At 42.3% G+C, this 11,385-nt stretch overlaps 1 long non-coding RNA gene across 1 annotated transcript; it reads right to left on the bottom strand.

The window, feature by feature from the left end:
• Window positions 1–8,038: 8,038 nt before the first annotated feature.
• LOC116515162 lies at window positions 8,039–10,071 on the bottom strand. Its single transcript, XR_004256212.1, has 3 exons — window positions 9,973–10,071; window positions 8,914–8,997; window positions 8,039–8,832 (listed from the first exon to the last, which is right to left on the bottom strand). It is a non-coding gene; the product is annotated as an uncharacterized LOC116515162 (long non-coding RNA).
• Window positions 10,072–11,385: the final 1,314 nt, after the last annotated feature.

Raw genomic sequence — 11,385 nt, 5'->3', positions numbered from 1 at the left:
AAAAGTAGAAGCTATTAAGAAAGCTCCAGCTCCAAACAATAAGATGGAGTTACAAGCTTTTTTGGGGGTCTATTAAATTTTTATGCTATGTTTTTACCCCATAAGACTTCCATAACGGAACCTTTACATTGACTGTTAGATGCGTCAGCAAACTGGAAATGGGGCAGTCGCGGGGAACAAGCGTTTGCAGCTGTAAAATAGCTCCTGATGTCGTCCGCTGTCTTCATTCAATACAATGAAGCACTACCTCTAATATTAGCTATGGATGCTTCTCCATATGGCATAGGGACTGTACTCAGCCATCGCTGCTCAAATGGCAGTGAGGCTCCAATAGCGTAATTCTCCCATTCATTGTCCAAGGCAGAAAGAAATTGCAGCCAATTGGACAAAGAAGTGCTGGCAGTGGTGGCTGGAATCAAAAGGTTCCACCACTATCTATATGGTCATTCTTTTATATTACAAACTGACCATAAACCGTTGCTTGGCATAATTGCAGGAGATAATCCAACTCCTACAATTCTTTCACCTTGTACGTCTCGATGGACTGAATTCCTTGCGGCATACAGTTGCCAGCTGGAATATAGACTGGGAAAACACATAGGGCATGCTGATGCCTTAAGTCGATGCCCATTGCCTCAGAAAGCTCAAGATCCGGCTCCACTGCATCAGCAGTGTTTATAATAGAGGACCTAGAATTACCACTCTCCACTTCTGATATAGCAGGCCAGTCTAAAACTGATCCTATTTTATTTTGAGTTATTGAATGGATCAGTAGGGGTTGGCCTCAAGGAGAGCTGTCAGAACAGTTTTTGCCATTTTGGAAGAGGCAGCTGGAACTGTCAGTAGTAAAAGGTTGTCTTTTATGGGGGAACAGAGTAATAGTTCCCCAAACTTTAAGGGTACAAATTTTAAAACGCCTATGTAGGTCATCCTGGCATAGCTAGAATGAAAGCATTAGGTTGTAGCTATGTCTGGTGGCCCAACTTGGATGCAGAAATAACAAATTGAGTGGCCAAATGCGCTCCTTGTCAAGCATCACACCTTAATCCTGCAACTGCTCATCCTAGGGTTTGGGAGTTACCGCAAACTCCATGGGCAAGAATTCATATAGATTTCACTGTGCCAGTAAAGGGGCATACCTTTTTGGTTGTGGTAGACGCATTTTCAAGGTGGGTGGAAATTGCATCCATGAATACAACTACATTGGAGGCCACTATTAAAGAATTACAGAAACTATTTTCCTCGCACAGACTAACGGACACATTAGTGTCCGATAATGGCCCTCAATTCACTTCAGCAGTGTTCCAAGTTTTTTTAGCAGGGCTAGGAATAAGACATGCATTGGTAGCACCTTATCATCCGGTCAGCAATGGTAGGGCGGAACAGGCAGTCCGTTCCACTAAAGACGCTTTGCAACATTTAGGTTCAGGTCCTTGGGAACAGAAAATAAATCAGTATTTATTGGTACAGCACTCAACACCTTGCCCATCAACTGGTAAAAGTCCAGCTGAGTTACTAATGGGACAGCATCTTCACACCATTTTGGACAGGTTACACCCACATTATCATGCAAATGCTGCTCCAGAGTTTGCAGAACACACTCGTAATTTTAAGTTGGGGGAAAGAGTATACGCAAGAAATTGCATAGGTGATCCTAAATGGGTACCAGGTCAGATAATTCAAATAACTGGCCCATGTTTTCTTATAGGGTCCAGTTAGATGATGGTCGGCAATGGCAACGCCACATAGATCAACTTCAGTGCTGCAATGAGCAGATAATTCAACTTGATAGTACCCTGTTGTGGCCCGGCAGGAGCCATTGGAGCTGCCACCAGACTCCAACAGCGAAGGGCCCTATGGGTCGGCCCTGGAGGATGTGGAGGACCCTGGACAGGGTTCCGACTCCGAGCAGGGCACAGAGAGACTGGTTGGCCAGCAGGTGGCGCCTGAGCCCTGGCTCAATGGTGAGGAGACAAGAGAGAGTGATCCAGAATCCAACTGTGAGTTGTTCTGGGATGCACGCCGTCGAAGGGCTACTCGGCATCAAAAACAACTACGTAATCTCAGGAGGTAATTACGCTCAGCTGATGGTCATTAAGCTCCTCTCCCAGACTATAAAAGAGACTGCTTGTGCCACGCCCTTCTTGCAGAAGTCAACGTTTGGGACTAAAGAGAAACAAACTTGGCAGGCTGGATTGCTGCCAGAGTTAGTCTGAATTGCTGCCAAGGTTTGTCGGACTTGCTGCCAAGGTTTGTCGGACTTGCTGCCAAAGTCCTTATCTATTTGTTTATTTGGCTTTCAGCCACTGAGATTCTGGTCTTGTTAATTAAAGGAATTCCATTTTATGCTTGTCTCAGCTTTCGTTACTGGATGGAGGAGGGGGTCAGAACAGTACCCCATCGTACAATTGTTCGTCCTTGCCACCGCAATCAGAAGACAACAACGTCCAACCAGGCTGCTACCAATCTGGTTTCAACGCTTCTACATTTCCCATATCCTTGTCACAGAAGCCCTTACCTGTTGAACCATGCCTTACAGCAGGGGAGGGCCTCTGGAGGGGCCTGCTGAGGAGTCAGCAACGTCAGAGGAGATGCGAGAACAAACATCTTCTCTGACAGAACAGAAAGCAGTACAGCACTCGGAAAGGATCTCCAGGAAGCCCACATATCTCAGAGACTATCTGTGTACCATCCGGGGGGGAAGGAGTGCTACATTCTGAGGTCTCGAGAAATACTTGCCAATCAATGGGCAAAAGTAATCCGTTGACTCCGGCGTGGGTTCAGGCTCGCGGAAGTCGGGCAGACTTCCTATTGGTTAACAATTTGACAGCCCACATATAAAAGGATGTCAGTTAAGTTCGTTGCTTTGTTCATTGTCAGCTACGTTAATAAAAAGTTATAGTTACATTGTTTCCTAGCGTTACTTCAGGAGAATACTTTTCATATTCTATTCTATATAGAATTGTTTATCTTTTATAAAAAGGCTTTTCAACATCATCTCCATGATCCTCACAGTTTGTATAAGATTTCATATTATCAATCTAGTATATATAAATGCTTTGTTATCATTATTAATCTTTTATTTGACTATAGCTATTATTATGTTGTACATAGCACTCAAAATTTAACTATATTTAACTAAAATTTATTGTGACATTTCATTTCATCATCCTGTATCCTTCCAGAGATAGTGTAGTCCAATATCTCTTGCCATTTGTAAAGTCTGTATTTTCTTGATAAGTCTTATGTGGACTTCTCTTAAGAACTTGTTGTTCATTGCATGTCTTATAAGAATTCGAAACCCTCTATCTGCTCTTTTTATCAGCTTAACTTTCGTTATCATTAATGTTTCTGCTGAGATTACTCTCATTATTTCTGCTAAATTTTCTCTCCTTTCATCTATTTTCTAACATCTGAAATAAAGTTCCGGTTCATTGATTTCTCCTTTCTGTATTTCATACTTGTCATTTCCCTCCACTCTCAGTTTGCTGTCAGTGTCAACAATGTTCTTATCACTTTCATATGTCTCTGTTATTTTTTCAGCTCTGTCCTCAAACTTCATCACTGTCCCTGTACTTTCTGTATTCTGATCTATAATTTCAAGTCTCTTTTCAATTCTCTCTGTAATTATTAAAACTTTTTGAATTTCTAAGAAAATTCTTTGCAAAGTTAGTGCCTTTTCTTCTTCACGTTGTGCCATTTTCCAGGTTATAAACACTGCCAAAACATCTGAGACTTTAGGTCAAACAAATTCAGTGGAGTTTTTCAAATCAAAGCTTTCTCTTTCCTTCAAAGGAACACCTGTATCAACAAAATGTTTTTCACTGAGCCTTTCAGTAAACAAAGCTTATAGCCTTATCAGATATTGCCAAGCCTCTAGCCACTAGATGGCAGTGTTACCTCTTTTCCATCTGTTTCTGCGTCTCTCTGTAAACACCAAGTTCAGAGAGAGGGGGGAGGGAGGGAGGGAAAGAGAGAGAGAGAAAGAGAGAGAGAGAGAGAGAGAGAGGGAGGTACAAATGTTACACATGCTTCAATGTTGGGTGAGCAAGAAGAGGGGGGCCGAAGAAGGGGCTTGCTGCGCTTTTTATACTCTATTCAGCCCCACCTCTCTGTTTCCTGTTCCTGTGTAAGAAATGTATTCTGATTGGTTGTCAGACTCCCATGGGACCATGCAGGGGTAACTCTCTAGGCTGTGTTTTGAATCCCAAGTTTGCTTTAGTTCTCAAATGCCATGTGGTGAGTTTCTGTGAAAAGCTGATACTACCTATATTATGTAAAGTACACTAGCTCAGGCTTTAATGGCTCATTGACAAAGGGGGGACAGGAAGCTGCAGGGAGCTACTCTGTTTTTAAAACATGTTCCTCCCGTTTCACATCCAGGGAAATATATATTCTGTCTTTTCAATATTTCCTAGGATATTTCATTTTTCTGGGAGAGGGCTGGGTGATAACTTTCCACAAGATAATAGAATGGAAAATGGAAAACCCGAAATCAGAAAAAAGAAATATCGATACTAGAAAGCTGTAAAAGTGTAATTGTGATTTCAATGTTTGGAAAATGTCAAATAAAAAATTCTTTAAAAAAAAAGAAGAAAGAAACCCACAGCAAATAGGATTGTTCAAACCAAGCCAGGAACAAGATACTGTATTTTTACAGGAAACATCCTTGGTCCATTATTTTCACAAGGTATTGGGTTAAAACATAGGACATAGAACAATAGGCTTGGACCTTGGAGGTCTTCTACTACCCCCTGCTCAAGCCTATCCAGACAAATTGTTGTCCAGTTTCTTCTTGTCCAGTGATAGAGCACCCACCACTCCTGCAGGCAAGTTGTTCAACTGGTTTATTGTTCTAACTGTCAGTAATTTCCCTTAGTTTTATGATATGGCAAATTTTGACACCACGGTTCAGAGTTTCTGAACCTTGGCAACATTAAGATGTGTGGACTTCATCTCCCAGAATTCCCCAGCTGGCATGCTTTGAGGATTGATAGTAAAACAGTTGGAAAAAAATGAGGGAACTTTGTTTTTTCATATGACAACTGCAGAGAGATTGCTATATGTTTAAAAATGAGTTGAAGTCCACACATCGTAAAGTTGCCAAGGTTGGCTAGCACAGGCATAGATACTCATTTCCCAAGCAAACAGGCAAAGGGGCATGCAAATAATTCCTTCCACTCTCCAGGTTAGGGCTTTTACATTCAGAAACCAGTGAGAAATATTTTTTTTAATGATCGTTGGCAAGATATCACACATACTGATCAAAATGCTCGTCGGAAAGGGCGTTTGTATGTGCATCTGTATACAGGTTGCCATGCAACCAGAACTCTCCATAGAATTTTGTAACATTGTGCCAAGGGGTCAAAACAGAGAAGATGGGGTCACAGTCATGGAATCAAAGGGCCACCCCCTTTTCACATTAAACAGTGAGAAGGACTTCAAATGCACGACAATGATTGCCATTGTGAGCTTTTTGACCTAGCTTTCTGCAGACCCCCACAGTCTGTGCAACGCTCTCTTCTCTGCAAACATTTTACTAGGGCTCAAAAAAAGCAGGAGGAGATTCTGTTCATGGTGCATAAAATGGGGAGATGTTTATGAAGATTTTTCTGCACAACTTGGAAAATGAAAAGGTTAATCTCAGAAAATTGGTTGCAGCTGCACTTGCACGCATTTTATTTATTTATGAATGTATTTATATTTATTATTAAACTTGGATGCTGCCTGGCTCCCAGGGATCCTGGGCTGCACACAACAAATAAATAAATTACAATAAAACTAAGAAAGGAAGGAACAAGATAAATTAGGACAAGCACAACAGAAGGATTGGAAAGAAGCAAAGGACCTCACTTTACCACTTTATAAATAATATTGCTTTATAAATCCTTGTAAAACCACATCTGGAATATTGCATCCAGTTTTGGTCACAACTTTACAAAAAAAGATGTTGAGACTTTGCAGGGGGGAGTGCAAAGAAGCACAACTAAGATGATTAGGGCCTGGAGACTAAAACATATGACGTTGCCACAAAGAAGAGGGAGGCAAACTATTCTCCAAGGCACCTGAGGGTAGAACAAGAAGCAATGGGTGGAAACTAATCAAAGAGAGAAGCAACTTATAACTGAGGAGAAATTTTGTGACAGTTAGAACAATTAATCAGTGGAACAGCTTGCCTCCAGAAGTTGTGATTGTTCCAACACTGGAAGTCTTTAAGAAGATATTGGATAGCCATTTGTCTGAAACGGTATAGGGTTTCCTGCCTAGGCAGGGGGTTGGACTAGAAGACCTCCAAGGTCCCTTCCAACTCTGCTATTGTATTGTATTGTACAGTATTGTAAGAACCATTGCAGGGTTTGGGTTTGGCCAGTCTAGAGAAAAGGGTGACATGTCAACTTATTTTCCAAAGGACCAAAGGGTAGGACAAGAAACCATGGATGAAAAAAGAGCTGCTTAACTCATTCTTTGCATTGGTCTTCACACAAAAAGAAACTATAGCCCACCCTACCAAAAACATAACTGTAAAAGACAGACTAGAAACAAAAGTTTCTAATCAACAAGTAGTCCTTAATGGTACCACATCTACATGGAGAGAAGTGAGCAGTACCATAAGGTGCTGGAATAGAAGGGGAACTTACCAAATTTGCAGATGATACTAAGCTGGCAGGAATAATCAACACCCTAGATCAGGGGTGTAAACTGGTGGTCGGTGGCCCGGATGCATCACGCTCAGGCCACGCCCATCCCAGCTCCACAAAGGGAAAAAAACTTTGTGATATGTCATGTGACAGCAACGTGATGCCATGAGTTTGACATTCGTGCCCTAGATGATAGGCTCAAGATTCAGATGGATCTTGACAGACTGGAACCCTGGGCCCTCTTCACAAGGCACACCTTAAGGAGACACTGATCCCACTGTTGGGAACAAACACTGAATTTGTGCAGTTTTTTTGGGCCATTGCCGACATCTGGAGTTTGTAGGAGTTCCTGCTTTCCTTACTTCATGGACTCCTTGCTTTATTCCTTGCTTCGTGGATTCCTTACCTTGTTGCTTTGCCTCGCAGGACCTCTAGCATTGAAACCATTGTGCTAATAGCATTTTGCTGGACTCCTCACAACCAGAGATTGCTGTGTATGTGTGAGAGAGAGCACTTTGCTCTGGGATTTGCTGTAAATTTGGGAGTGTTTGGGGGAAAGTTGGAGCAATTAAGGGGAGTTGAACTATCAGCTGTCTATGTTGCCTTCATGCTTTATCCTGGGTTGTCAGGAGACCATGTGCAAAAGGAGATCACATGACCCCAGGACACTGCAATCGTCGTAAGTATGAACCAGTTGGCAAGCATTCGAATTTTGATCATGTGACCACGGAGATACTACAATGGTCGTAAGTGTGAAAAATGATAATAAGTCACATTTGTCAGTGTCATAACTTCAAACAGTCTCTAAACAAAAGTTTATAAATTGAGGGTTACCTGTAATATAAGACAGCATATTTTTCTTTACTAGTTCTCATTCCATTTAATAACAGAGAATTTGCTTTATTTTGTTTATTATTTTAATATTGTATTTTATTAAATTTATATGCTGCCCATCTTACTATTAAGAGATTCTGGGCATCTTACAATGTCATAAATAACAGTGTAAAATTATTAAAATTAAAAGCATTGAGCATTAAAAGTTCAAACACTAAATTTATCAACAAACAGGATAAAAAGGCTCAATGCAGCCCAAAAAGAACCAATAAAAAAGACCAAGAAATTTACAAATGTCTTGGAAAAAAATTTTTTTTGGGTGGCCTTCTCACCTGTTGCAGAAAATGACAGACTTAGATGTCTCGGGATGCAGGAGAAGTTTATTGGCAGCCAGGTTCAGAAAACTAGCCCAAGGCTAGTATTGCAAGTTCTGAACAAACTTCATCGTTGAAGCACACATTCTTATACATTCTCAAAGGCAGCATGACACAGAAACACTTAACTCATTTCTTATTGGTTACCTTGAGGAAAGAAGCCTTATAAGTAGATATTGTCTTACTTCTCCTTTTGTCTTGGGCCATAGATACTGACTACGTGTCAAGCTGAACCTTGTGGTTTGGGGCTTTTGACATAAGGACATTTACTGGAACATTTACTGGACTTCTATGGTTGAAGGCTGATGATATTTCCCTGTCTTCTTACAAACAGGCTTTTTATCTGTCCCTTATGCCACGTCTTATTTTTATATTTTAATCCACATTTTATTTTTCTTTACACCAACCACCACCACTCCCCAAAAAACCCCATAGCGACCTTGCACTGATGAAGGTATGAATTGGTAGGAAAACCTGTTCAATGTCCCATAGATCCCAAAAGGATCTTGTGTTTGGCAGCCTCTCCCTACTTTTTTAAAATTGGAGATAGGAGGCTCCAGAACAAGAAGAATACCTCCAGGCACTCTAAATGGAATATTTAAAAACATTGTGTCCCCCAAAATAAATAAGTAAAACCTCCAACAAATTCTCAAACACCTTGACAGCAAGACATTAAAAACAAAGCCTCTTTGGGTAAAGAAAGAAACATTTTGAAAATCTTCTATCATCAGCACGCGCTAATTTAAGCAAACTTGGAATTCAGGGCTTAAGCACGAATGATGCAGAAAAATATGAATGCTACTGTTGGAAATTGAATGAAGTTCTCAGTTGTCTTGCAATTGATTCTATGGTCAATGGCCACAAACATGTCAATATTAGCAAAACACAATTTTTCAATACCTCCTTCACTTGGAATTAGTTTTCTTTTCCAAAAACAAAAGCAGATTATTTTCCTTCTTCAACCTTATTATTCATCAGCAGGAATTCTGAGGAAAAAAACTTGTAGTTATTTCTATGGAAAGACTAGAAAGTAATTATAAGCTTTTATCCCCCAGTCATTTACTTACGTTCTAGGAAGCAGTCAGCATCTTCTCTTTTTGCAAGAAAGAAGAACTATTTGTCGTGAAAGTTTAGATGTTCTTCCTTTGACACTGAAATTGACACAAATTGAAGGTGCTAGTTGTCACCTTTAAACCTGAGTTTATTTGAAGACCCTCTTTTTCCACTTGTATCTACCTGAATCACCAGAGTGGGGAGGCAGGGGGATGTCCTCTCTCTTAAGGAGGTCCATCTGGTGGACCAAGAGGGAGGCTCTTCTCCCTGGTGGTTCCCTCCTTGTGGAACATCCTCCCTGCAGAAATAAGATTGGCCTCCACTTTGGCACTTATGAAAGGCTCTAAAGACATGGTTTGACCAGTGGGCCTGTGTGTCCTGGGGTGACATGGAGCCCATCAAACACTTGATTATTATCACTGTGGGATGTCTATGGAGATTATCAGTCATCCAGGTCACAGTTCTCCCAAAGATGCTTTTTCAAAAGGCAACTGGAAAAAATAGAACACCTTTCTCACTGTGGGCATTTTTTGGATTTGGGTTTGGAGTTTTATTTCTGTAACCTGCGTGGGATCACAGTGAGTGAGTTGGGCAGCTATATAAATTTTCCTACCGTGTTTCCCCGAAAATACGACCTGTCCCGAAACTAACGCCTTGCAACATTTTTCACGGCAAAAATATAAGCCCACCCCCGAAAATAAACCCCCTGGACAACACCCCCCTCCGGCCAGGCAGAGCACTGCTCACCGACCTAGCGGTATCCCAAAGGTGCCAAGCCGCGGGAGCCGGGAGGGGTGGGAAAGGTGCTCACGTTGCTTGCCACCTTCAGGATACCGCTAGATTGGGAAGTGGCATTCTGCCTGGCCAGAGGGGGGAGTTGCCAGGCAGCTGCTCCCTTGCAAGCGGGCTCCCAAATAGCACAGCCTCAGGGGTGAAGCAGTCATGAGGTGACCATGCTCACGAGCAGCTGCCCGGCAAATCCCCTCTCCAGCTGGGCAGAGCGCATTCACTGACTTAGGGGGTATCACTAAGGCACCAAGCCACATGGTGCTCTGTCTGCCCCCCAGCCTCACCAAGTCTTTGCGCAACTCTCCCAGGGCACCACTGCCGCCTGCCGCCACCGCCGCCATGCTCCAAGCATAACTTCCAAACTCCAAAACTCCACTGCCGAGTCTTCCAGCATTGGCCGCTCTTGGAATGCTCTCTATGGTGGGCCAGCTGCTGGAAGACTCTCTGTCCAGAAGACTCTCTGTCTGGCAGCCGGCTCACCATTGAGAGCACTCCTAGAGCGGCCGATGCTGGAAGACTCGTCAGGAAGACTTGGAGTTTGGAAGTTATGCTCGGAGCGTGGTGCCGGCGGTGGCGGCAGCACCCTGGTAGAGCTGCGCAAGGGCTTGGTGAGGCTGGGGGCAGAACAGGCGCTCGCACAACCCCCCTCTCCAGCCGGGAAGAGCTCCATGCACTGACCTAGGGGGTATCCCGAATGTGCCAAGCTGCGGGAGCTGGGGGGTGGGCAGAGCGCCACACGGCTTGGCGCCTTAGTGATAACCCCTAGGTCAGTGAATGTGCTCTGCCTGGCTGGAGAGGGGATTTGCCAGGCAGCTGCTCGTGAGCATGGTTACCTCATGGCTGCTTTGCCCCTGAGGCTGTGCCCGGCTCTTTGGGAGTCCGCTCACAAGGGAGCAGCCACCCAGCAACCCCAAAACAATAAGCCCTCCCTGATAATAAGCCCAAGGCCATATTTCATGGGGCAAAAGAAAATAAGATCCTGTCGTATTTTCAGGGAAACACAATAATAAACAAAATAAAGATTGTCTGTCTATAACAGTTCAGTTCCTCAGATTGTCAGTTCAAATTCCTCTCAGGCCAGAAGAACTTGTAATCTGGTACTAAGTTCTAAATTGTTGTCAGGTTCGGTGCAATAAAAGAATAAAAATGCATCTTGGTCAATAAAAGTGTTATAAACACACATGTTCTGAGCTGCCCAATTGTCTAATCAGTTGATGAAGAGTCAATGACTGTGAATCCCCATTTGGTGAAAATGGCACCTTTATTTAGTTACCAGGAAACCTCACTTATCTTTTTCCTAAGTGGATGCAAACTATATTATGATTTTTTTTCAAGCTAAGGACATACATTTCTTTATCTCTTGCAAGGTGTGATTTAAAATCTGCCTGAGCCTGCTTATCTATCTATCTATCTATCTATCTATCTATCTATCTATCTATCTATCTATCATCTATCTATCTATCTATCTATCTATCTATCTATCTATCTATCTATCTATCTACCATCTATCATCCATCATCCATCATCCATCATCTATCTATCTATCTATCTATCTATCTATCTATCTATCTATCTATCTTTCTCTTTCATTCATTCATTTATTCATTCATTCTTTTTCTTTCTTTCTCTTCTCTTTCTCTCCCACCTTCTTTCTCTCTAAACCTCTTTGCAATTATTTTCATTTTTCAGAGGGAAAG

The sequence above is a fragment of the Thamnophis elegans genome, chromosome 12, assembly GCF_009769535.1.
Source record: "Thamnophis elegans isolate rThaEle1 chromosome 12, rThaEle1.pri, whole genome shotgun sequence".
NCBI lineage: Eukaryota > Metazoa > Chordata > Lepidosauria > Squamata > Colubridae > Thamnophis > Thamnophis elegans.
The sequence above is the reverse complement of the archived record's forward strand: the minus strand, read 5'-3'. Positions and strand labels throughout refer to the sequence as shown.